This window comes from Rhipicephalus sanguineus, chromosome 7 (assembly GCF_013339695.2).
Source record: "Rhipicephalus sanguineus isolate Rsan-2018 chromosome 7, BIME_Rsan_1.4, whole genome shotgun sequence".
In the NCBI taxonomy this organism is placed as follows: domain Eukaryota; kingdom Metazoa; phylum Arthropoda; class Arachnida; order Ixodida; family Ixodidae; genus Rhipicephalus; species Rhipicephalus sanguineus.
In genome coordinates, this window is record NC_051182.1 from 11,819,108 (window position 1) to 11,843,938 (window position 24,831).

Consider the following 24,831-nt stretch of genomic DNA (forward strand, 5'->3'; position numbering starts at 1 on the left):
TACGGAATACCTACGACACGTTTCTTCCTATCGCTTTCTGCAACCATGCTCGGACTTAACACAATAGACTTCTTTAAACGCTCAGCGACCGTGGCCACTGCATCACGAGGATACCCTACATCTAAAAGACGCGTAACCTGTGCGCTAAAGCTATCACTCATTTTGTGCTCACACGACTTGGTGAGGGCTGACTTAAGGCAAGACATGGCGATGCCGTTTTTTACAACCTTCGAGTGCTTCGACGAAAAATTTAACAGCGGTTTGGAAGATCTAGGAGAATATTGCCAGCACACGTGGTTCTTCTGGAACGTTAAGGAAATGTCTAGAAATTGTATTCCATTATTCTGAGGCACCTCTTTAGTAAAGCTCAGCCCTCCTCCATTTAATTCAAATTTTTCGCTCACGGAAGTTAAGACCTTTTCAAAGTCCTCATCACTACAAAAAATCAAGTAGTCATCCACATAACGAAAAACCTTAATAACCGAATTACCTAAGGCGCCTTCCAAAAGATTGTCAATCTTGCTAAGGTATAAATCACTAAGAACCGGAGCAACCTTAGAACCAATACATATCCCTGATTTCTGCACATAAACGCCTTCCTTCCAACCTACCAGCGTCGACTTTAAATACATGGAAAGGATTTCTAGAAATGCCCCGGTAGAAACACCACATTTATCGGTGAAAACCGTCTGGTGGCCTTGTTCATTAATACATTCATTAACACATTTTAACAAGTCCTTGTGCGGCAAAGAATAATATAGGTCTTCAATATCCATACTAAAAGCTTTACAACAGCCGGGGTTCTCCTCTGAGAGGAACTGAACTAGCGCCTGAGAATTACGCATACGAAAAGGGTCTGAAAAACTCAAAGAGGTTAAGCAGTTCTGCAAATAACTAGATACAGCGACTTGCCAGGTGCCTTGCTCTGAAACGATTGCTCGAAACGGAATCTCGTTCTTATGTGTTTTGGCTGAAAAAAACAATTCTAAAGTAAGTGATTTAGCCTTCTTGACATTACGATATGTATTGGTTCTAAGGTTGCTCCGGTTCTTAGTGATTTATACCTTAGCAAGATTGACAATCTTTTGGAAGGCGCCTTAGGTAATTCGGTTATTAAGGTTTTTCGTTATGTGGATGACTACTTGATTTTTTGTAGTGATGAGGACTTTGAAAAGGTCTTAACTTCCGTGAGCGAAAAATTTGAATTAAATGGAGGAGGGCTGAGCTTTACTAAAGAGGTGCCTCAGAATAATGGAATACAATTTCTAGACATCTCCTTAACGTTCCAGAAGAACCACGTGTGCTGGCAGTATTCTCCTAGATCTTCCAAACCGCTGTTAAATTTTTCGTCGAAGCACTCGAAGGTTGTAAAAAACGGCATCGCCATGTCTTGCCTTAAGTCAGCCCTCACCAAGTCGTGTGAGCACAAAATGAGTGATAGCTTTTGCGCACAGATTACGCGTCTTTTAGATGTAGGGTATCCTCGTGATGCAGTGGCCACGGTCGCTGAGCGTTTAAAGAAGTCTATTGTGTTAAGTCCGAGCATGGTTGCAGAAAGCGATAGGAAGAAACGTGTCGTAGGTATTCCGTACATTCATTGCCTATGTCACAGGCTAAAGAAAGTAGGAAGTAGATACGGCGTTAATGTTGTTTTCACGGCTGCCAATAAGCTAGGTAAGATTTGTGCCGCTGTGCAGAGGAAGAATGAGCGAGTAAAAGACAAGAAGCGGACTGATAATTGTTTCGTAAAACACACCAACAAATTCACTGATTGCCGTACAAGTGTGGTGTATAAGGTCCCTTTCAGCTGCGGCCGCTTCTACGTAGGACAGACGGGCCGATGCATTAACCAGAGATTGTTGGAACATAAGAGATCGCTAACAGGAGGCTCACCTTCTAATCTATCTTTACATTGTCGAGATTGTAAGTGCACGCCAAAATTCGATGAATGCGCAGTGTTGTACCGGCATAGAAATGAGGAAACGCGCCTAATGATTGAAGCATGGCATATCGAGAATAGTGGTAGCGCATGCGTGAGCCAACCGTCGATTAACTTGCATAAAGATGAAATCAAATGCCTTAACAGTTATCTTTCACGTAGACCGCCACGCGTGCCGGATTGATAGGTTCGCCGGTTGCATGGGCATGCGCAGATAAGTTTTCGTGCCTTCTTTCTTTTCAGCCGTTGTGCGTCTCTTCAGTTGTTAGTCGGCGTTTGTGGTGTCCTGATCTCTTTCTTGTGTCCGTGTTTGCACGCCCTGTCTCTTTTTAGAACGATATTACTGCGGGGCGGGCGTGTCTGTATTCTGACTTGCACTTCTAGCGATACCTACAACTATAAAACCGCTCAGCAAAAACAAATACGTTTAGTTGCAAAAAGATGCCGGTGTGTTAGTTCACAACGCGTACCAGTTGACAGGTATGTGTTCTGATATATGAGTCAGAGAAGTACCGGCGAGTGCGGCCGGCTGCTTTCGGTGAGCCTACGTTCGTTGCTGAAAGCGCGACACATCGATGGTCATCGCTCCTTGTGCGAACACCAAACACAAGAAAAAATGGTTAATTTAGGTTAACGAATGTCCAGACTATACTTTACAGTAAATCTTACACGTTGGAATTGCATGTACTTAAACCAAGAAGCACCGGTGGCATGCAGACGGACTCGGCAGGTACGCTAGGCCTAACGCTTGCTGGGAGCCGCACTGGGTAGACCCGATCTCGGCGTTGATGAGTTGCGATGGTTGAAGTTTCTGCATTTTAGCCTCGAAACCTTCTTAACTGATACCTAACGTATAGCTGAAGTGGAAGTGCAAGAATTGCCCGAGATCCGTTTCTGGTGTGGCGATATCGAACGACGGCTGGTTTTCTGGCCTCCGTTGGGAGGGGCCGCGAAGCCAGAGTTCATTTACTTCTTGCCAACAGCACGGCGATGTAACGATTTGCTCTGTATGTTCAGACAAACGCCTCCAGACTTAGAAACATTACAATATGAAGTCATAACCGCAACACATCACGGATGCAAAACTGATATATATGATCGGCATGCACAAATTGTGTATTCATTGCTGCTACGTGCTCCGCAAAAATTAACGACGTTATTGGCACTGCATGAATAAGAAAAAGCGTGGCAGAAAGCAAAATGATCAGTGTTGGCTGCTTTGGGTTATTAACATATTTTTCTTCACATTCGACAGGGAAACATCAAAAGTGACCGTGATTTCACATATATATGTATATCATATCACGCATATCATGAAAATAGTGCGCATCTCGTCGTCTTTCTCTGCCAAGCTAGAATTTTTGACATAGGTTTGAGACCCATTAGGAGAACATCTATCGGTACCATCGAATCAGACATTCGATATTCAACGATACCAAAGCATTCTGTCGCGCACGATACTTAAAGCAGCGCGCGGCACTGGCAGAACAGTGCAGGCTCCAGTATGTGCCAGCGCAAGCCAGTGAGAATTCCAGCGTCTCCAGCGCTTCCCAGTGAGCGCCAGCGTCACAGCGGCAAAGCCAGTGGCTCTACCAGTGCGACCCAGCTCTTTCCCAGTGCTTTCACCGGAGTCCCAGTGAATTCGAGCGTATACCAGTGTTCCCAGTGCGGTCCAGCGCCAGAAAGCGTACTGGTATCACGCTGGGGGCACTGGAACGGCGCTGGTTTTTGCAATAGGGATGTTAAGCTGGCGTAATTTGTGCATTATTAGACTATAAGAGACTTTATCAATTGCTTTTGAGAAATCTAGAAATATGCAATCTGCAAAAAAAAAAAGCGATCAAGAATGGCATGCAAATGGTGTGTAGATGGTGTTAGTTTTGTGTAAATAATTGTGTGTAAATGATGTTAGTCGCAATAAGATTTTTGAAAGCCGTGCCGAGAGTGCGTGAAAAAGGAGTTCGATTCCAGATAGCTGGCAAGATTAGAAAATAATACATGATGGATAAGTTTACATGGAATGCTGGTGAGTGAAATGGGTCGGTAATTAAACGAAGAATACTTGTTACCTGATTTATGAAGTGGAATCACCTTCCCTATCTTCCATTCGGCCGCGATACAACCCGTGTCAAGTGAATGTTGAAAGATTTTGGTTAGTATGATAGAACTGTAAACACTCGTGCTCTTCAGAAACTTCGGGCTAATTGTGTCGCAACCAGGGGGAGAAAAAAGCTTTAATTTATTGATTAGGCATTCTACGCCACTCGGATCTATTAGTATCGGATGCACTGGTGAAGGATTACGACACTGCGTGATCGGTGGTAAAACACTGGTCAATGATGAAAAATTGGAAACAAAAACATTGTTACGGACAGATGCGCACTGTTCAGAGGCTATACCGTTTCCTGCGTCATCTCTGAGGCTTACAGTGTTATCGTCTCTTTGATTGATGACCCGCCAGAATTTTTTAGTATCACTTTGAAGCATGGAAGGGAGGGTGTTTTTTTAAAAATGTCCTCTTTTGCACTGAGAAGTACAGCGATATATTCATCTGAAACTAGTTTATGCGCGTTCCAATGATTAGCACAAGGACAATGTTTCGCTGGTCTGTAGATACGTTTCTTTTCATTTGACAAGCGCTTTGTGTGATTATTATTCCACGGTGCCGATTTATATGAGGTTATCGAGCGAATTGGTACATGTTTATCAAGTAAGGCTTTAGCCTTGTCCACATACAAACCCCAGTTGCTTTGAACGCCACGACTGTCAAAATTTACCAGAAACGTGTCAACAAAATCGGTCAGTTCACTGTTTATTTCATCAAAATTGGAGCGTTTATTTTTGTATTTAGGACGCGACAGTTGGAGTTCGAAAGTTACAATGGAATGATCACTCAAGCCTTGTACACAGTTACATCATAAGCAAGATCGGGACTAGTTGTGAGTATTAAATCGAGAGTATTGGCTGCAGAAAAAGTTGTTCTGGGTTTTTGACAAGTTATCAAAAAGAGAAAACGCCACAGTAATCTCGAAATTCTTGTGCGAGCATAGATGAAGGATTCATGCTGGGTGGATCTTACTCTCACATTACATTAAGGATATTAAAATCACCGAGCAGGAACAAAGAGAGCGAGGGGCAGGGCTTAAAGTCAGGGGGGGCCAGGGGGGCCCGGCCCCCTCTCGATTTTTTAAGGAGGGGCCCGGCCCCCCTTCCTCCGGTCAGCTCTAGGCTGCAGCACCCATTTGATAAGCACTGGCGCTTCTTTTTTTTAACCAGTAGTAATTTGTGCAGGTAAATAACTCCCAAATTTTCCAAATAATGATTTAATCGCGATTATTCGCTTGACGTGGCGTGAGCAAAACGAACAAAAACACCTAATGTCGTAGACCTGAATCCAGTTCCCTGCGACGCTGCACAACACAGGTTACCTCCCTGTTCGAATAAGCTCCCTGTTTCACGAGGCACCTGAGCGTGGATCTACCTCATCGCAAATCAGTGCAGGTTTACCTTGGTCTTAGTAGGTTACCAGACAATTTTCATTCCTTTAGTTGTGCATTAATAGCCTGGTATAATACCAAAGACACATGCATTCTACCTACTTTTTTATGCAAGTAGGTTTGAAAGAAATATAGCGTTGCCGTACCTGGGGTTCTCAGTGCAGTGAGTCAACTAACGTATGTTCTGCGTTGCAGCTAGTGTTACCTGCTTTCAGCTCATATATCTATAGGATATGGGGCCAAGTGTCGGCAAAAGTTTTTAAAAAGCGATAAGCACTAGAGACTACTAGTCTGCATTATAAAGCACACCTTTTTAGCACATGTGAGCATTTTAAAGCAAGTCCTATTTTTGTAGATTTTTCATAATTGAAAATTTCATTACAAATAGGCCTTACGTGAACACTCTTAACTGAAATTCCTCTAAAAAAACCTAATTTTTTGTAGGGACACGTAAGAATCTGTGTTCAGTGCAACGAACCAAAACAAATGAGATCAGATAAATATTAAATACATAGTGATTAAATAACCAAAAAGTATGCACTAACACTAGGGGCACCTTCGTGTAACAGGCAGCCATATTAAACCTTGTGGCACGATTTTGCTTATTAAAGTTCATTGCGCGCCTAAATATACGCCAATGCCAAAAATACGCAAATGCCAAAAATATACGTTCTGCAAAAATACACAAAAAAAGATTTGAAGCAGGTGCAGCGCTAACACAAGGTGATCAGGAGCGTTAAAATCCTCGATATTTGTGGCTAGTTCCATCCTGTACCTTGCTCTCGTCTGTCTATGCTCGAGCGGCACTTCGCGTTTTAGGGGCGAAGCTCCTTATAGCATCACCTGGTCGGTCGTCGCTCCGTCCGGCGTTCCCCCGCCGTCGCGTCTCCCGTTTCATTCAATAGATGGCGCTGTCCCATAGAGATGCACGCAAACAGCAGTTGGGTGACGATATACTAGATGGCGCTGTCCCATAGAGATGTGTGCAATATGGCGGTTGGGTGAATGCACGCTAGATGGCGTTATAGGTGCCGCTACTCTCAGATTGGCTGCTGCGCCAGTTGTCTCTCATTCTCCTTGATCGTCGCCGTACGTGGAGGAGTGCGCTTGCCGGATCGTGCTGTTTGGCGGACCACGGACGACGAGGAGCGCCAGGAGCGGAAGGCCGCTGCGCCTCGTGCTCGTCGGCAGGATCCCGAGGTGCGAGCTCGAGAGGCTGCGGCCAAGCGAGCGCGGCGCCAGGCGGATCTCGAGGCGGTGCGCGCCCGCGAAGCCGCCTGCAAGTGCGCGCGGCGCCAGGCGGATCTCGAGACGGTTCGCGCCAAGAACGCCGCTGCGAAACGGGCTCAACGAGAAGCGGATCCCGAGACCATGATTGCTTCAGGAGCTTCGCCCAAGCTCTTCATCATTCACCCGTGGATATACTGTAATTTTTTCTTTCTAATCGCTCTGCAGCATCAGTGCTGTGACGGGATGCTTTCGCGATGCGGTGCCGATCATATGTGAGGCAAGCATTTGCAATATAGAGGCCAGGCTCAATATGCCAACTTGCTTCAATATATCAAATGTGCTTCTGTTGCCATTATTGAAGTAAGACACGGTGTCATACAAAGCAAATTTGATTACTGACAGGCACATACGTGTCCTTGAGCTTGAAGAACACATGTGCGATGTCGCGCGTCCACCTGGTGAGAAGTTTAACTTCTATGTGTGTTAATTTGTTCTCAGATCGTTAGGTATTCTTGAGTGGGGCGCAAAATACATTTCGCGAAAGAGGGAAGGAAGAAAGAAGCGCCGACTGCCAACTGTTTTGTGACACTCCCAGGAACGTTTATGACGCTTCCATGGAAAACGAAAGACACCTTCCGCGCATGCGTGAAAATCCAACGTATGACGTTGAACGACATGGTTTCTTAACAAGAAAGCTCAATTCGAATGAATTTGCCATGTCGTTGACCATATAGTTCGTGTCATACGTTCGCTCTTCACGCATGCGCGGAAGGTGCCTTTCTTTTTCTATGTACATACGTTCCTGGAAGTGTCATAAAACGGTTGGAAGTCGGCGCTTCGCTTTTTTCTCCCTTCCCTTTTTTTTCATGAAATGACTTTTGCATGACCGTCAAGCATACCTAAGTATGGAGAATGGAATTGGCCAATAGGAGCACGCACCTAACAGATCGTGTCGATGTTTGGAAGAGTATAGCAGAGGCCAATAAATTCTAAGCGCGCAAACAGACGAGCACAAAGAACACGTATGACACACAGGTACTAACTTTTAACCAACTTTTCAACACGAAAGTGTTTTATGCCGCGGTCCACCACGGCTCCGCTGACGTATTTCCGTCACGTATATGACGTTGTAAAATATAAAGACTAACCATGGGCAAAGAAAAAAGTCAGAAGAAAAAGTTCCGTCACCGGGAATCGAACTTACGACCCCTCGCGCTGCAGCGCGAAACGATTCGGCCACGGACGGCACTTTCCTCGCAATGCTAACGGCGAGATATTTATATACAACGTTTGCCGGTGGCTGTACTCAGAGATCTGTGTTACAGCGTGTTTTCGTTATCACTAGCGAGATGGCGCGAAGGGCTCGAAGAGCGTATAAGAGCGCGCTTCAAAGGTCGTCGCCGTTGCGACGAGCGCCCGCGTCTACAGGGCGTGGTCGCTTGTGCGTGCGTTATGTCGTGATCGCTGTGGTTTGTACGTCTCGCGTTGAGAGCACGAAGGTAGCTTGGGTCACTGTAGCGGCCGCTTTTGCGAAAGAAGCGCGGTGCTCAAGTAGAATTAAGTTACAAATGTGACAGTTCGCTCTCATCCTGTGTATGTTCGTTACGTGCGTCCTTTCTGCTTGAACAGCGTGTTGCAAGTTTCGAGCTGCTCGCCGTTCATCGCGTGACATTACAATTTGTTGCTGTAGCATTCATTCCTTTGCCCTTGAGGAGAAAGAATGCGCAACAAACGCTCGACTACGTCTGTGAAGACACGTTTCACTTTCGTGTAATACCGATTCCTATGACAGAGGGATGAGCCATATTTTTTTAAGTTAGCGCCTGTGTGTCATGCGTGTTCTTTGCCCTCGTCTGTTTGTGCGCTTAGAATTCATTGGTCATCTCATACCAACACGCCCAAACCGCCACAATTGTGAATATAGGACAGGCTTGCACAACGATTGACTTCCTCTATTACTCATTTTGAATGAGGAAGGTTACACGCTCTCCGGAAAAAGAAGCTGCCTGTAGCGAGCGCCAGCGGGCGTTGGTACGTGAGCGGGTGCTACGTCGGAGTTCAGATGCAGAAGTGCACGCAAGAGAGACCTAAGCCAAGCGCAAGCGGAGGCAAGCACTCCCTGTCGACGCAACGCCTCCGATGACGAGACCCCCGCTATGAATGAACGAAAGAAGGGGATTTTGAGGGCTCTTTTAGATGCGAAGCACCTTTTGCTCGGGGTTGTGTCGGGTGGTGGCGTCCGCGCTCCACTGCGCATGCGCCTCCCCCCTCTCTCTCTCATCTCCTACGCTCCCCTCCTTCTCGCGCGCCTCATTCCCTCCTGCGCAACGCCGCAATGAACGCCAGCGCATGCGCGTCTTTTCCCTCCCTCTCTCCTCTCCTTCGCTCCCCCCTCTCGCGCGCCTCATTCTCTCCTGCGAAGAGTATGCAGCAGCGACGCCTCCGGCGTCTTTACGTGGCACGAGCAGCCGATGACCGCCTCTGCTTTTGTGGCTCTAGAGAGCACGAGCGGGGCGCTCGTGCTCTCTTTCCCTCGCTGAAGAATCCCACGACATCAACGGCATGGACTGCAGAGGGGCAGACGCACATGATCTTGCGAATTTGCAGGAGTCGAATACCTCGGACGCCGGCAGTTCCACGCAATGGGAGCTGGATGGAGACTGGAAGACAGTGCTGATTCTACGCCAGAGGAAGGCAAAGGGTCGAGAACGCAAGAAAAAAGCGCGTCGCTCGAGCCCAAGGGATGCACGAAAAGAACGCACACAGGACGAACTATCATGCGTCACAACTCGACACTTGAAGCGCACAGCTCAGACATAAAGCAGGACGCACGAAATGAACGAACAGGTACCCACAGGACGACCGCGAACTAACTGTCACAGTTGTTAATTATTTCTCTTTGAACAGCGCGCTCTTTTCGCAAACGCGGCCCCTGGAGCGGGCGAAGTGACCTTCGTACGCTTTGTGACTTCAGCGCGGAGATCGCGTGGAAAGCACAAGACATACAACCCTCCGCTCTACCCCCCCCCCCCCGGCGGCCCCCTTCTTTCCTCGAGATAAGCTCACGAAGGCGACCACGCACTGTAGGACGAAGAGCAACGGCGTTCGCAGGAGCGGAGCGACGATCTTTAAAGCGCGCCACGCCCGCACATCGTGGCACCTGCGCACATCGCGCCATCTATGTGGTGACTAAGACAGCATGCTGAAGTAAATGGTGTATATAAATACCTCGCGGTTAGCAGGTGGTGCTGTTGGTGGCCTAACCGTCTAACGCCGCGCGCTGCCAAGGGAGAGGTCGCCCCTTCGATTCCGCTCGTCGGACAGTTTTTCTCGATTATTTTTCTTTGTGGCTTATACATACATATATATATATATATATATATATATATATATATGTATGTATATGTATGTATGTATGTATGTATGTATGTATGTATATTTATATATATATATACATATATATATATATATATATATATATATATATATATATATATATATATATATGCGTATACGGTGCATGAAGGCGACGACGTCGACGGCAAAAATCAGCCGAGACTGTCCATAAAATTGCTATCTCAATAAAAAAAATCACAGCATATCCACGGAGTGAATGATGATGAGTGGGCGAAGCTGCGGAGGTTCATCGGTAAACCGTGAATCTTCCGTGAATTCTGCCCAGTACATCATCACCGACGTGAGATCGGGCGCGTTTATACTAAAGGTTCGATGAGTTATGACGACTTGCAGCTCACTTTAATTTTACATGTACGCTGTGAATTTTCATTGTTTAGAAAACCATTGCTTTAGAAAACATCTGGCGCCTTTCGTTAAGCAGCTGGCGTCTTTTCGTTTTGCTTTAGAAACATCTGGCGTCTTTCGTTGGTTTATTTGATCAATCAACGGCGTTTTGAACAAAATTTTTATTGTTTAATCACGCACAGGAGAAATCTCACCGGGCACTACCTTGTAGGTAAACAATGGCTGCTAATGGGAATGAGAGACAGAAGAAGTCGGCTTTTAGCTAACACTTACACTTCTACTTCTACTAACGTTTCCTACTGGAACATGCCAATGGCTGCTAATGGGGAATGAGAGACAGAAGAATTCGGCTTTTAGTTAACGCGCACGCTGCGAATTTTTTATTGTTCAACAACGCACAGGAAAAATCTCCCACCGGCACCACCTTGAAGGTCAAAGCGTAAGACTGGTTACGCACTACGACTACTACGACTACGACTACGAGGGACGAACGGGTGCCGCCTTAAAGAGCTTCGCCCCTAAAAATTACACCATCTCCCGCTCAAGCCAACCATCTCCCCGTTGCTTCGCATCCACACATGGTTCCCTTTAGCGGGAGATGGTGCAATTTTTTTGCAGAGTGAATGCCTTCAGGTAGTGCTCCGCCACGGTGGTCCATTGGTTATGGCGCTCGACTGCTGACCCGAAGGTCAAGGGACCGAATCCCGGCCGCGGCGGCTGCATTTTCGATGGAGGCGAAAATGTTTGAGGCCCGTGTACTTAGATTTAGGTGCACGTTAAAGAACCTCAGGTGGTCGAAAGTTCCGGAGCCCTCCACTACGGCGTCTCTCATAATTATATCGTGGTTTTGGGACGTTAAACCACAGATATCATTATTATTCAGGTAGTATGCGAGGCATTACTGGTCAGCTGCCAGCTCATAAAATGATCACGTGCTTCGTGACTCCAGCAGTCAGAGAAAGAGCCGTCAAGGCTACTAGCGGCGCTAACTAACACTTCTTGGTTTAAATGAACATATATACCCCATAAAGGGGATGGGAGGATGACCGCTGCGGTAGCTCAGTCGGAGAGCGTCAGACGCGTTATTCGAAGTTGGTAGGTTCTGCCCTACTAGCGGCAAGTTATCTTTTCGCCCACTTTACTTTCTTCACACCTACATCATAATTACTACAAATAACACCCACTATACTTTCCTTGGCTTTCTCGTCTGTTCCTTCTCTATTATTTCTTCTCTCTCTCTCGTCTGTTAGTTCCAATTAATGTTGTGTCCAGCAAAGCAGAAACAAGCCCTTAAAGGAGCCCTGACACCGAATTTGGAAACTCGAGATGCTTGTGTTGTTTGATAGTCCTGCATGCGGGGGCACTTCTGACCGATTATGAGTGACGAGCGTTGCCTTTAGTATATTTTTATTCGCTTTTTAAGTAAGCCTGAGCGCTCATCTGAATTTTGAACTCCTATCAACATAAGCACTAGTATGACGTAGACGTAGGCCCCTTGTGACGTTGCAGAGGTAGAGCAAGTGTTGTCGACGTCACAGACAGAAATATGCGCGGTGCACTGTGGTATATTGCGAAGCATCTTTGCTCTTTGCTCCTCCCACCTTCTCCTTCTTCGGTACGTGTCGGCAGGCAGCGTGAGCTCTCCGTATGTGTGTTCTCCAACTGGCAGTTCAACAAGCGCGTGGCTGACGTCACGCAATACTGAGCGCACGTCATCACGCGTGCCCCGAGGCGCGACTGCCGCGGCGCGGCGCTAGTTTCTTATCCTTTTCGGCGCGCGTTTTGAACCTACACCAAAAATGACCATAATTAACGCTTGCCATGATTAATTGGACATCACGTTGGAGCAGTTACGGTGTCATTCCGTGATTACAAGACATAGACCTACTTACAGGGGCCCTTTAAGATCCCCCTTCTTTTGTCTCCCTTCTTGTGATTTGGTGAAATAATGGTGTTTTTCAACTCTCTGGAACGTTCTATTTTTAAGGCGTGATGCGCAGAGTGTCGCCATATTTTTAAATAGGAGGTGCGCTCCACTTTTAATTAAGTCACTTGTTATACCGTCGTCCGCTGCCGGTTTTCCATGGCTCATTCCTTGTCAGGCCTTTCAAACCGCATGGGAAGTTATGCTAGGGTTTTCGGTTGGCTGGTCAAACTCTATTAGAATCGCATAAGACGAGAGTCATAACCTATTTTGCTTTCAGTCAAAATAGGGTGACTAGTTTTTGAGTTGTGCTGTTCTGAGCAAAAGTGCTCAACCATCTTCACACTCATTGACCGTTCGACGCGCAATATCCACATATAGAGACGCAAGTTGTTATTGCCATTTTCGGGACTAATGGCCATGAAAGGGCGGGAATAATTGCGCATGGGACGAAATCGAGCTTCTGCATAGTCAATGTGTCTTGACCAACCTCAACGTTCTGCGTATTACTTACTGCAGCCGATCACTTTGCTGACGGCATCACGATGTTCGACGGGCAGTTCGACGTGCCTCCTTTTAGTACGAACGTCAAATTTAGTATTTTTCTTTCCTCGAAACTAATATAACAATAAAAAAAATCACACCATCTCCCGCTAAAGGGGACCATGAGGCGATGCGAAGCAGTGCTTCGGCATGTAGAGCCCGCGTTTCAAAGGTGGAGTGGTGAGGGGGAAAAGGGAGAGGGGAAGTGGAGAGGTGGAAAGGAGTGGGGCAAGGGAAAGGAAGAGGGGAGGGGGAAGGGGAGAGGGGAGGAGAGAGGAGGTGTGGAGAGGGGGGAAGAGAAAGGGGAGGGGAAAGGGAAGGGGAGAGGTGATGTGGAGAGGGCGAGGCAAGAGGGTTAAGTAGAGGGGGAGGGGTAAGGGAAATGGGAAAGGGAGAGGGGAGAGGAGAGGAGGAGTGGAGAGGGGAAGTGGAGAGGGTGAGGGGAAAGGGAAAGGGGAGGGAAATTGATAGGAGAGGGGAAAGGGGAGGGGAGAGGGGAGGGGGAGTGGAGAGGGGAAGTGGAGAGGGTTTGCGCATGTGTAGTAAGGGTGGTCGCGCCGCACACCACCACCACCGGATTGAACTCCGCTATAAGATGCTTCACATCTAAAAGCCCCGTGCGCATCGCCTTCTCACTTGCTAGCCTCCGTCGGTTCTCGGTGGATGCTTCAGCCGTGCCGCAAGAAAACGATCGTCTGTGCGCGTAATAGTGGCCGTTTCCAACTATCCTAGAATGCCTATGTAAAACGCCCACTACGCCATAATCCTTCATTTTGCGAATCAGTGAAGGCCCCACTACGCGTCTATAAGGCAACACCCGAACATGCGCAGCTGCTCACATTGTTGGTGCTTTTGCTGATGGTTGTGGTTAAATATGTGCGAGGGCTTTGTAATGGGCGGGCCTTTAATACACGCGCACTTTGCGCAATTCGCATGTTTTGGCGCCTGGCGTGATTCTACACTTTTGCCACGCAATAACTACATGCGTTTAAAAGACTCCTCCCACTATATGACATTCATATAGTGTTTCGCAGGAATTCTGGTGTCGGCGTCGGTGTCATTGGTTGTGAGCGGAAACTCATCATCTTGTCCGTGACCGAAAGCTGAGACAGATGCAAATGAAATAATTATTGAAACACCAGTCGGAATGAGAATCGAGCCCAGGCCGTCTGCTTAAATAGCAGGTGTTCTACAAAAGAGCCGCGCTATTGCTTGAAACTAAAATCGAACATTACTTATTGCATCTTAAGTGTCTAGTTTACACTAATTTGTGTGAATTACTGAAACTCGCACAAAACAACAAATTACTGCACTTGCTTTCTTGTAATGCAATATCGAGTACACATTTGCAGACAGTTCATCATAATTGGAGCCAGAAGGGGTTGAAATTGTTAACAGCATTCCCTACTGGGTGTGTCCAGATGAGATATAACACAACGTCCCGCTCACCATTCCCGTTTTTGATGATATTTACTATAGGCCTTGGCGTTAGATCCAGAACAATGGTTTCGAAGTTAGCTCTGGAAAAAGACTTTGGCCGCCTGAAAAAAAATATACATATAAACTTGGGCTGAAAAGAACACTTTTCAGCCAATATCGCGATATCTGAATTTTCAGCGCACCCAGTGGAAAAACAGTGCAGTTCTTATGACATTATTTATTCCCTTCAAAGAACAAGTGAAATAAAATCATTTGAGTCTAATATTTTTCTTACCTATCGACGCACTTTTGAAGAAAAAGAATTACAAACGTGGCAAATCGCACAAAATACCCGAATTTCAGAAATTTATTGCAGCCAACAAGTTAAACTGAGGATAATAACAATCAGTACATATTAACTTTCATATTTGGCTCGCTTTGAAAATAAGTTTTGTGTTTTTATCTCGCTTCACTCCATAATTGTGATGAAACGTAAGCGGTTTACCAGAAACGCCGACGTTTGAAAATAATTTTCTCAAAAAGGCCATTTTTATTTTTTTTATATATATCTCTGAGTGAAGTAAAGGGCGTCATCTGGCATTCTGCGTAAAAAAACGTCGCATTGCTTATGTTGCTAACAAGTTATAATGCGTCACATGTGAACAAGTCAGCCTAGCGGCCGCGCCGTTCGTTCTGTGCTGAAAATGGAACATAAGTTGTTCGAAATAATTGTACGTGACATAATCACAAAGCAGCACAAAATCGCAACTAGGTGTCATGGTTCAGCAAGTTTTGTCTTGCGATCAGCCACTTGACAAACACGCAGCAGCGGCCGCTGAAATCTGCGGGCGCTCACATTAAATGGGTGCCGCTTCGAGTGCGGTGCTTGCGTCGCTGAGATCGGACGTACGGCGCGTCGGCTCCGGAAAGTTTTGCCACTGACCGTGGAAATTTCGATGTTACCCTTCTGAAAGCGTTGAGAACTTCGTCCTAACATCAAGAGGAACCGGCTGACACCGATCCGACGCAGGTGGGCCGAAATTTAACCATTTTGTCGCCCGATTTGTCTTTTCGCCACGCCGGGAGTTGCTAACCTCCTCTGAGGTTAGCTTGGACACCGGCGGTGCGGGACCTTCCCCGAAGACTCCGTACGATGGTGACCGCTACCCAACGCGGCTACGACCCAGCCGCCATGGCGTGCACTGTAATTGATGTGCAACAAGCTGCAGCCACAGAAAATGGACCCACCAATATCGAAGATGAAGGCCTTTTCCAGCTCGCGGTTCTAGGACGGAAAGCTGCCCACCGCAAGATGATGCCAAAGCCGGCTGCCGGGAACCCCGATGGCCTCGCCTCCAACGGCCGTGCTCGCGCTGTACAGCCGAAGAGTAAGCTGATTAAGTGGCCCCCACGTGAAACTCCCAAGATTAGCGCAGATGATATCATCGGGGTGCTGAAGCCCCGTGAAACTGTGCAGCTTAAGACGGCCTTCCAAACTGGAGATCTGGGCGCTGCCATCGCCCAGTACGTCGGCGGCGAAGCTGCCGCTACCCTCAACGTTTGGCCAGTGTGGACACAGAACTTGATTCTCTGCGGGACGCAACATGTGGAGGCAGCAAACAACCTAGCGCGTGATTGGAACCTCAACATAGGATGTGGCTCCGTTCCTCTGCGGGGCCATATCAAACTCAATGGAGAGGTGTGCCGAGGCGTCATGACCATGCGAGCAGATGAGACAACGGCATCACTTAAAGGCAAGGTGGTGGGGCGCGAGGGTGAACTGGCCTTCGTGCGAAAGCTTGGAACATCTAACGTGGCTGTGCTCACTTTCGTGGGCCGGAGACTGCCCCGCTACGTACGCTACAACTGTGAATGCAGAGTTGTTAGGGAATATAAGAAGACCGTCCCAGCCTGCCATCGCTGTGGACCTATCGGTCACTGGATAGACAATTGCCCACATCCAGATGTTGCAACGTGTGGCTATTGTGGCCAGAAAGTAGGCGCCTCCGAGCAGGGCCTAGCTGAACACGAGTGTGCCCCTTTGTGCATGGTTTGTGGGGAGGCCCATCTCATCGGCTCCGCAAACTGCAAGGGAAAATTCCGCCGGCTTCAACGCCCAGGAAACCAACAAGGGGCCCTTAGAAACAAGACGAGCAAGGCTTCCGGCTACGGAGGTTTGTCATCGGGCAAGTCCGGACAAGCCACCGGGCCTGCTCCCGAAAACAAGACATCTAAGAAGAATAACCGGAACGCATCTGGACAAATTGTCAAGACACCAATTTCCCTGGAAGGGGACTTCTCGCCCCTTGACACCAGCAACGCGGCCACAACATCCAAGATGAGCACCTGGGCAGGGGTCGCCTCCTCCTCCGCCTCACCTCTAGAACTTGAACTCAAGAAAGAGATAGCACTTCTTCGAACTAAAAATGAGCAGCTAGCACGGAAGGTCATTGCACTGCAAAACGTTAGGGCAGAGCCGCCTTTACCAGGTACTCTGGATAGCGGCGACGAATCGGCCTCACTGTGCTCGGGCATGGGACCTGTGACATATGGCCCTCTTATCAACAACTTGGAAATCCGCATGACGGCTCTCAAAAAAAGTGCCACCGAGCAAATGGCACCGCTGCCAACAATGATTGCGCAAATAATGCAGGCACAAATGCAACAGCTAGTGACTACATTCACTCAGCAAATCACCGCGGCGGTGACCCAAAATGTCAAGTCCTGAATTCAGGCTAGTCCTAAATTGTTTAGGCGGGCTGGACCCGTAAAAGAGGTGGGTTGCCCCTCCAAAGTTTGCCGCAATATTGATGAGGATGCTACCGAAGACGTCCGGCTCATTCCTACCCCTCGGGTAGCGGAGAGGCAGCAAGCTTCTAGTAGTGCTAATCATGGCGCAGGGACCTCGACAGAAGCGAGCTAACTCAAGGCAGGAACCCCTGTCAATCGTACAGTGGAATTGTAGGGGCTTTAAGGATCCCGCTAAGCGCGCTCATTTTCGCCTCTACTTAGAAACATTCCAATTTCTAGCAGCCATCGTGGCTCTACAGGATCCCGGGGCCTCAGCCAAAATTTCAGGCTACATTACATTTCAGCGATATCCATCTACTTGCATCCTCGTGCACAAAGCGTACACGGCACAAGAGGTAGACCTCGACCTGCAAATAACATATTCGTACACCATGGTCACAGTGTTATCCCTGCGGCGCTCCGACGCACAAATACACATACTTAACATATATTGTCCGCCGAAGCTAAAAGGCGTAACTTTTGCAGACATCTTCAACCGGGCACTGAAGATAGCTGGTCGGGATCCCCTACTCATTGTAGGAGATTTCAATGCTCCTAGCGAGGTGTGGGATTACAAGAAGGAGGAAGTGCATGGTAGAAAGCTAGCGGAGCTCATTTTCACGCTAGGCATAATCCTCCAGACTGACCAAGCACAACCAACACGTCTAGGAAACTCTGTGACTCGGGACACCTGTCCCAATATCACGCTTTCCAAATACATACAACACATTGAGTGGTACAACACCGAAGACACGCTAGGAAGCGATCACTGCATCCTTAACACCATGATTCATACGCGGCCCCTAAAAAGGCCATCAACTCGCGCCAAACTGCCAGACTGGACTAGTTTCCGTAAGTCCCTGCCAAAGATCAGTCTTATCGACAATGGATACAGTTCGTAAGCTCAAAATCTCATGACAACAATCAAGAGACATGGGAAATGTATACAGACGATGGAGGACTTCCCAGCGGTGGATAATCATTTGCTCCATCTCTAGGAAGCTCGCCGCAGTCTTACAAAAAGATGGAAAGGACAAAAGCACAACAGAACGCTGAAAAGACGTGTAACAGATCTTACCCAACAGGCTTCCGAGTATGCCTCTCAGTTAGCTGCTTCCAACTGGAATGATCGATGTAACATGGCAGCCCGACAGATTTCGGTGAAAAATACATGGAAGCTCTTCCGCAGCTTGAGTGACCCCGCTAAATCGCGAGGAGAAACCCAGAAACAATTACAACGCGCTTTACACAATTTCCACGTCACAACAACACAGCTGGCAGAGACCTTAAAGGACAAGTATCTCTGCACCAAACCGGACCCTCGAGGTCAGGCATATCTCTATACAGGCAGAGATAATGAAGAGATGGATAAGCCGTTCCACCTCTACGACCTCAAGGCGGCCTTAGCCAAAATGAAGAGAGGCCCTGCCCCCGGTCGGGACAAAGTCACAGTGAAACTGCTGGCCAACCTCCCTGATCGCGAGTATGAGGTCCTTCTTAACTACATTAATACGATATGGAAAGGGGAGACTCCTGTACCGCTCGATTGGAAAACATCACTTGTCACTTTCATTTCAAAAGCAGGGAAGGAAATTAATACGGACAACCTGAGACCTATCTCGCTCACATCGTGTGTGGGCAAACTAATGGAGGCGATGGTGCGAGAAAGGCTCTCCGATTATTTGGAAAATCGTAACATGTTTGCAGAAACCATGTTCGGCTTCCGTCCACACAAGTCCGCACAAGACATATTATTACAACTCAGTCATGACATATTACAACCAACGGAGCACCCTCAGAGTGACAAGGTCGTCCTGGCCTTTGATCTAAAGGGAGCCTTCGGCAACATTAAACACAGCACTATATTAACACATCTTAGTGAGACACACTGTGGCACAAACACATTCAATTATATAAAGGATTTCTTGACAGATAGAGCCGCGCTCGTCAGAATCCAAGACAATGAATATGGACCTTACGCATTGGGCACAAGGGGGACGCCACGTGGCGCTGTGCTTTTCCCTCTATTCTTTAACCTTGCGATGGTACATCTCCTGGCCCAGCTAAAGGGTATTGGCGGCGTGCAGCACGCGCTGTACGCCGACGATATCACCATCTGGGCCACAGAGGGAAACATCCGACATGTGGAGGAAAGTCTTCAAGCAGCCGCTCACGTAGTGGATCGCTACGCAGAGCGCTGCGGACTCCAGTGTGCGCCAAACAAATCAGAATTTGTGCATCTTAGACCATCGCCTAAGGACACCACAAAACTGCGTCTCTCTTTGGCTAGTGGCCCCATTCGCGAAGCCAAGGAGATCCGAATTCTCGCACTCTTTATTCACAATCAAACAAGAGTCGACACAACACTAGAAAAGCTCCGCAAGGTTGGGGACCAAGTGGGCCAAATGGTCCGACGCGTCTCCAACAAGAAAGGGGGATTACAAAGCCAGGACGCTGTGCGGCTAGCTCATGCGTTTGTGATCAGCCGAATTTTATATTCGGTCCCCTATCTCTATCTGCGGAAGCGTGATAAAGACAAAGTCGAGGTGATCGTCCGCAAAGTGATGAAGAGGGCCCTTGACCTCCCTGTCGCAACTTCTAACGCGAGAATTCTCGCTTTGGGAGCGGTGAACACCTTTCAGGAGCTCAAGGAAGCACGCCTCACGAACCAATATAAAAGTGTAACACAGACAAAATCGGGACATTTGGTGGACCGGCTCCACTTGAAACATGACTTTCACACGCAGGAACGGGCCGAGTGCCCGAACTCTGGAGACGCGCCGTCAGAGTTCGACCCCTCCCCACAGAAATGGATAGGGAAGACCATATTGGTCGTCGCCAGGCGAGGGCGGACGCGTTGCATTGTCACTATGGCAACAAACATGGAGTCTTCTATGTAGAGGGGGCCGGTTCATGCCACGGGGGCTGGTATAAGGCAGCGGTTATCTACGAGGAAAAGCAAGTAGATGGGCTCACTTTCAAAGCCCCGGGCACAACACAAGCGGAAGAAGCAGCTATTGCCCTAGCTGCCTCTGATCCCCGATCTCAATGTATCATAACTGACTCGCGTGGGGCATGTCGAAATTATCAGGCTGGTTGGGTCACACCACTAGCGGAAAGAATATTGCAGAACTATAGCAACCGGGGAATCGATCCTACCCCTCATTGCCTAGTCTGGACTAAAGGCCGCCAGGGCCTAATGGGGAATGAAGCCGCGAACACGGCGGCCCGAGCACTCATTCACCGGGCGTCCCACTTAGATCCTGAGTACCTGAAACCCGAAGGCGGCTATCTCCTTACATTCAAAGACATCACAACCTATTACAGAGATAAGCATCGTCAATACCCACCTCCTGCAAAGGGGCTGGGCAAGGCTAATGAACGCATCTTGCTACGACTTTTCACTAAAACTTTATTGTGCCCGGCAATCTTGAAACATTTCGATTCTTCCTTCACTAGCAAGTGCAAATACTGTGGGGAGGTCGCTGACACTTACCACATGGTTTGGGCTTGCCAGCATAACTCAGCTCTTCCTCCCAACCCTAACCCAACCCGAGAGGAGTGGCAGGCCGCCCTGCTCAGTTGCTCGGATCTTCAGACCCAAAAGGCCTTGGTCCGAAGGGCTAAGCTAGCGGCTGATACCAATGGGGTCCCGGAATAGGGATTCCACTCATTGCGGAGCCCCTTAAGGGCTGCACCTCTCTTTTGTTTTCAATAAATGTTTCCAATCATCATCATCGGGTGCGGATGAGTACCGCTTGCGCACCAAGCTAACCTTAGAGGACGAATGAGAGAAGGAATGCATCACTCTGAAAGTTATTTTTCTCCTAAGTGCCAACAAAAGCCATAATATACAGCAAAAACTCTGCCGGCAATTTTGAAGTGAGCACCTTCAGTACCACACTCATGTGTTGCTTCCTCTCTTCTAATGGCCTGAAGATAATTAGGCTCAACCTTTCAGCAACTTATGACACAAAAGCAAGTCATTAACATCAAAATAAAGCTGTTATACATGCCTACGACGGTCTAGCACGAAGGGTGAATCGCATCATGCGGTCAGAATGGTGGAGGCAAACACGCTTCTTTCAGGACTGCCTTTATGTGGCTTGTGGCAAGTGTGACGAGGACCCGCGGCGTCGTTACAGGGACTTCAAGGGCTGGAAACGTGCAGCAGCGAAAGCTACGGAACTTCTCTGGGCGTCTACTTTCCCTGTCTGCCCAGAAAAAGGAAAGACAAATCGGGTACACCGCAAGAAACAGTTGTGTGCGAGGGGGGTGTGGCCGTTCCAGAGCATCTGAAAAGAATACTCCAGTTGGGCCCTAAATTTTGCCAGGAACCATCACCTTCACCAACAGAGAAGCTTAATATGGCTAGAAGTATGTGTCCGTGTTTGCACGCCCTGTCTTTTTAGAATAAGTATTTCCCGCCGTGTGCCAGATGACGTCCGTCTGCGGTGCACGCAGGAATGTATCGAGGTACTCAAGGGTGCGCCAGCAAGAGCACGAGACTCGGTGAACGTTCAGCAGCTTGTGAACCATTTCACCACTTCGAGCCTCTGCCTTCTTCAGTCCGATAAGGAGGGAGGGTTCGTGGTGATTCCGGAAGCCTTGTATTTAGAGAGAGCACATACCGCTCTGGAAAAAAAACTTTATTCCCGCCCCATCGAAGTGCAGTAATGTAAAGAACCGTGCCCTGGCGCTGTTGGAGGACTTGAACCTTTGTAAGTTGCGCACCTCTGTTAAAAACAGTGCTGGGTTGTCTCTACAACTTTTCTTCTCAGTGAAATCTCATAAAGTAGGCATGACTTTTCGTTCAATAGTTTTCGAAAGGGATACATGGCAATGTGTTGTGGCGGGCTACCTTCAGGAGCACCTCGCGAAACTGAAACTTGAAGATCGATTTTTGGTGTCCAATTCGGCCAGGAGGGTGCCAACCGTTCAGCTTACACGTTGAGGATCTATTTTATGCCATCCCGCAAAGAGAACTTATGGTTGCTGTGAAGGAGTGCATTACGCAGTACAATGATGAGCAATCTTTTGTCGCACAGTGCGGCCTTTCTCTTCAAGGTTTTCTGGAACTACTGAGCATGTATTTATCATCCACATACGTGTGCTGGCGAGGCCAGTACTACCTCCAGAAGTCAGGGGTGTGCATAGGGTCTCGGGTCGCCCCTGTGCTTAGCGATATATTTTTATCTAAAGTGGATAGAACCGTTTCTGGGTGTTTAGGGAGTACTGCTTCTCGTACTTTCCGCTTTGTGGACGACCACCTGATCATTGCAGCTGAAGGCGGGCTTGAAGAAAGAGTTTTTCAAGCTAAGCAAGTCTTTAGCGAATCGGGCCTAGGCCTTAGGTTTACGACTGAGCTTCCTAGTAACAACGAGTTGCAGTTCCTAGACATTCGGCTTCGTTTTGAATTGTCCCATACATGCTGGCTATATCAACCTAGGTCTCAGAAAAGTCCGCTAAATTTCTCCTCTGGGCATTCAAAATTAGTTAAGAATGGAATTGCTCTTTCTTGCATCGATGCTGCGGTGCTGAAGTCTTGCGCGCATGCAGTGACGGAAAGTGTGCAAATGCATGCGGTTATCCTTTACCTATAATTGCAGCAACCTGCGAAAAACTAATTAAGCAGTTTAAAAACAACGGCACACAGTCACCCCGAAATCGCGCTAACGAGGGTGGGGGCTTTGCGGTTTTCTCGTATCAGCATAAGGTAGCTCATAACTTGAAGAACGTAGCTCAACGCTACGGTGGGAACGTTGTGTTTTCGGCGCCTCAGAAAATGTCGCGACTGTGGGCCACGGTAATGAATGCCATTGACAAAACACCTAATTACAGCCCTTTTGTTTGCAGCATTGAACAAAGGTCCAGGTTTGTCACATGCGCCTGCGCAGTAGTTTATGAATTTCCTTTTTCTTGTGGGCAGGTGTACGTGAGACAAACGGGGAGGTGTATAAATATTCGGCTGAAAGAGCATCTTAGGAATTCTTCTACAGATGGCTACTCGCACGTGTCCAAACACTCTAGGGAGTGTAAAGTAGGCAGCAAGGAGTTGTGCCAACCGCTTGTGAATAAAGCCAAGATTTTGTTTCGTCACAAGGACCGGTGCACACGCGAGTTGTTCGAGGCTTTCAAGATTAACATTACACGGGGGTGTATAAGTGAACCTTCCGTATCTCTTGCCGATTGTGAGCTGAAATATTTAGGTGCCACTCTGTGACGTAGACATATCTGTGTCCAATGATCTTATTTCATGAAATGTTAACTGTGTATATATGTCATCCTTGAAACATTAAACGTTCAGTTGTGAGTCTGCGCGAGTCCTGTTTTCCTCGTCTTTATCTTTTTGTTCTTAGCGCAGTTTTAGTCGCCATTATGAATCTAAACCAACCAGCCCGACTTGGTGCTCTACTAACAACTCAAACTGCACTCGTTCTCCATCTCGTGCCAAAGAACACTTGTGTCAGCCAGCTGTGACCAGAAGTGTGTCCAAGTCCTCTGCTTTATTAAAGCACCGCTTTTACAATACTGTATTCTTGTGCGTCCGCAGACATATTATTCAACGCAAGCCGCGCGCTTATCACGATATTTTGCGGCTTCGGACAAAACAGCAGGGAAAAAATACATGCGTGCTGTACTGAACGCGCTAACTTCAATATTGTCCGCAGTGTTTTCGTTGTATAATATGTATTTTGTAGGCGCTTAATCTTTCGTCATCTGAGCGTAGTTTGGCGCGTCTTCTGCAGTCGAAGCAGCGCTCATGTAATGCGTGCGCCCGCAGCATCGAGCAGCCGCTGCTGCGAGTTTATCAAGCGGCTGGTCGTGGGACGAAGCTTGCTGAACCACAACACCTGGCTGCGCACTTATTGTCGTGGAGCTGCTGAATATGTCGCATACAATTATTTTGAACAACTTATATTCGATGGTCAGCACACAAACGGCGCTGCTGCTAGGCTAACTTCGTTACACGTGACGCATTGTAACTTGTTAGCAAACAAAATAATGCGACGTTTTTCTTTTTCTTACGCAGAATAGTAGATGACGTCCTTGACTTCAATCAGATAGATTTGAAAAAATAAGAAAAATGACCTTTTTGAGAACACTGTTTTCAAACTGGGATGTTTTTGGGGAATCACGTTTGAGTACAATTATGGAGTGAACCGGAGCGCGATAAAACCATGGAAATTATTTTTAAAGAGAGCGCAAAAATCAAAAGTATTACGTACCGATTTTTATTTTCCTCAGTTTAACTTGTTTGCAGCAATAAATTCCTGAAATACAGGTATATTGCGCGATTTGCCATGTTTGTGATTTCTTTCTTCGAAAGTGCTTCGACAGGTAAGGAAATTTAGAGATTCATAAGATTGCATACCACTTGTTCCCCAATCGGAATAAATACTGCGACCATGAAGTGCAGCGTTTTTTCAATGGGTGCACTCAGAGTTCAAAAATCGCGAAATTGGCAGAGAAGTGTTACTTGCGGCCATGATTTACATACAGTTTTTTTTTCAGGCGAGCAAAATATCTTTTCACAACACTAACTTCAAAACCATTGTTCTGGGTCTACTTCCTAGGCCTACAGTAAATTTCATCAAAATCGGGAATGGTGACCGGGACCTGGTGTTCGGCCCCGCCACGTGGTCTAGTGGTTACGGCGCTCGCCTGCTGACCCGAAGGTCGCGGGATCGAATCCCGGCCGCGGCGGCTGCATTTTCGATGGAGGC

The 24,831-nt window shown here is 47.6% G+C and overlaps 1 protein-coding gene across 1 annotated transcript in view; it reads left to right on the forward strand.

Annotated features, from left to right (window-relative positions):
• LOC119399292 (beta-hexosaminidase subunit alpha) overlaps positions 1 to 24,831 on the forward strand; it is a 589,231-nt gene that overhangs the window by 226,325 nt on the left and 338,075 nt on the right. The gene's annotated exons all lie outside the window — the stretch shown is intronic.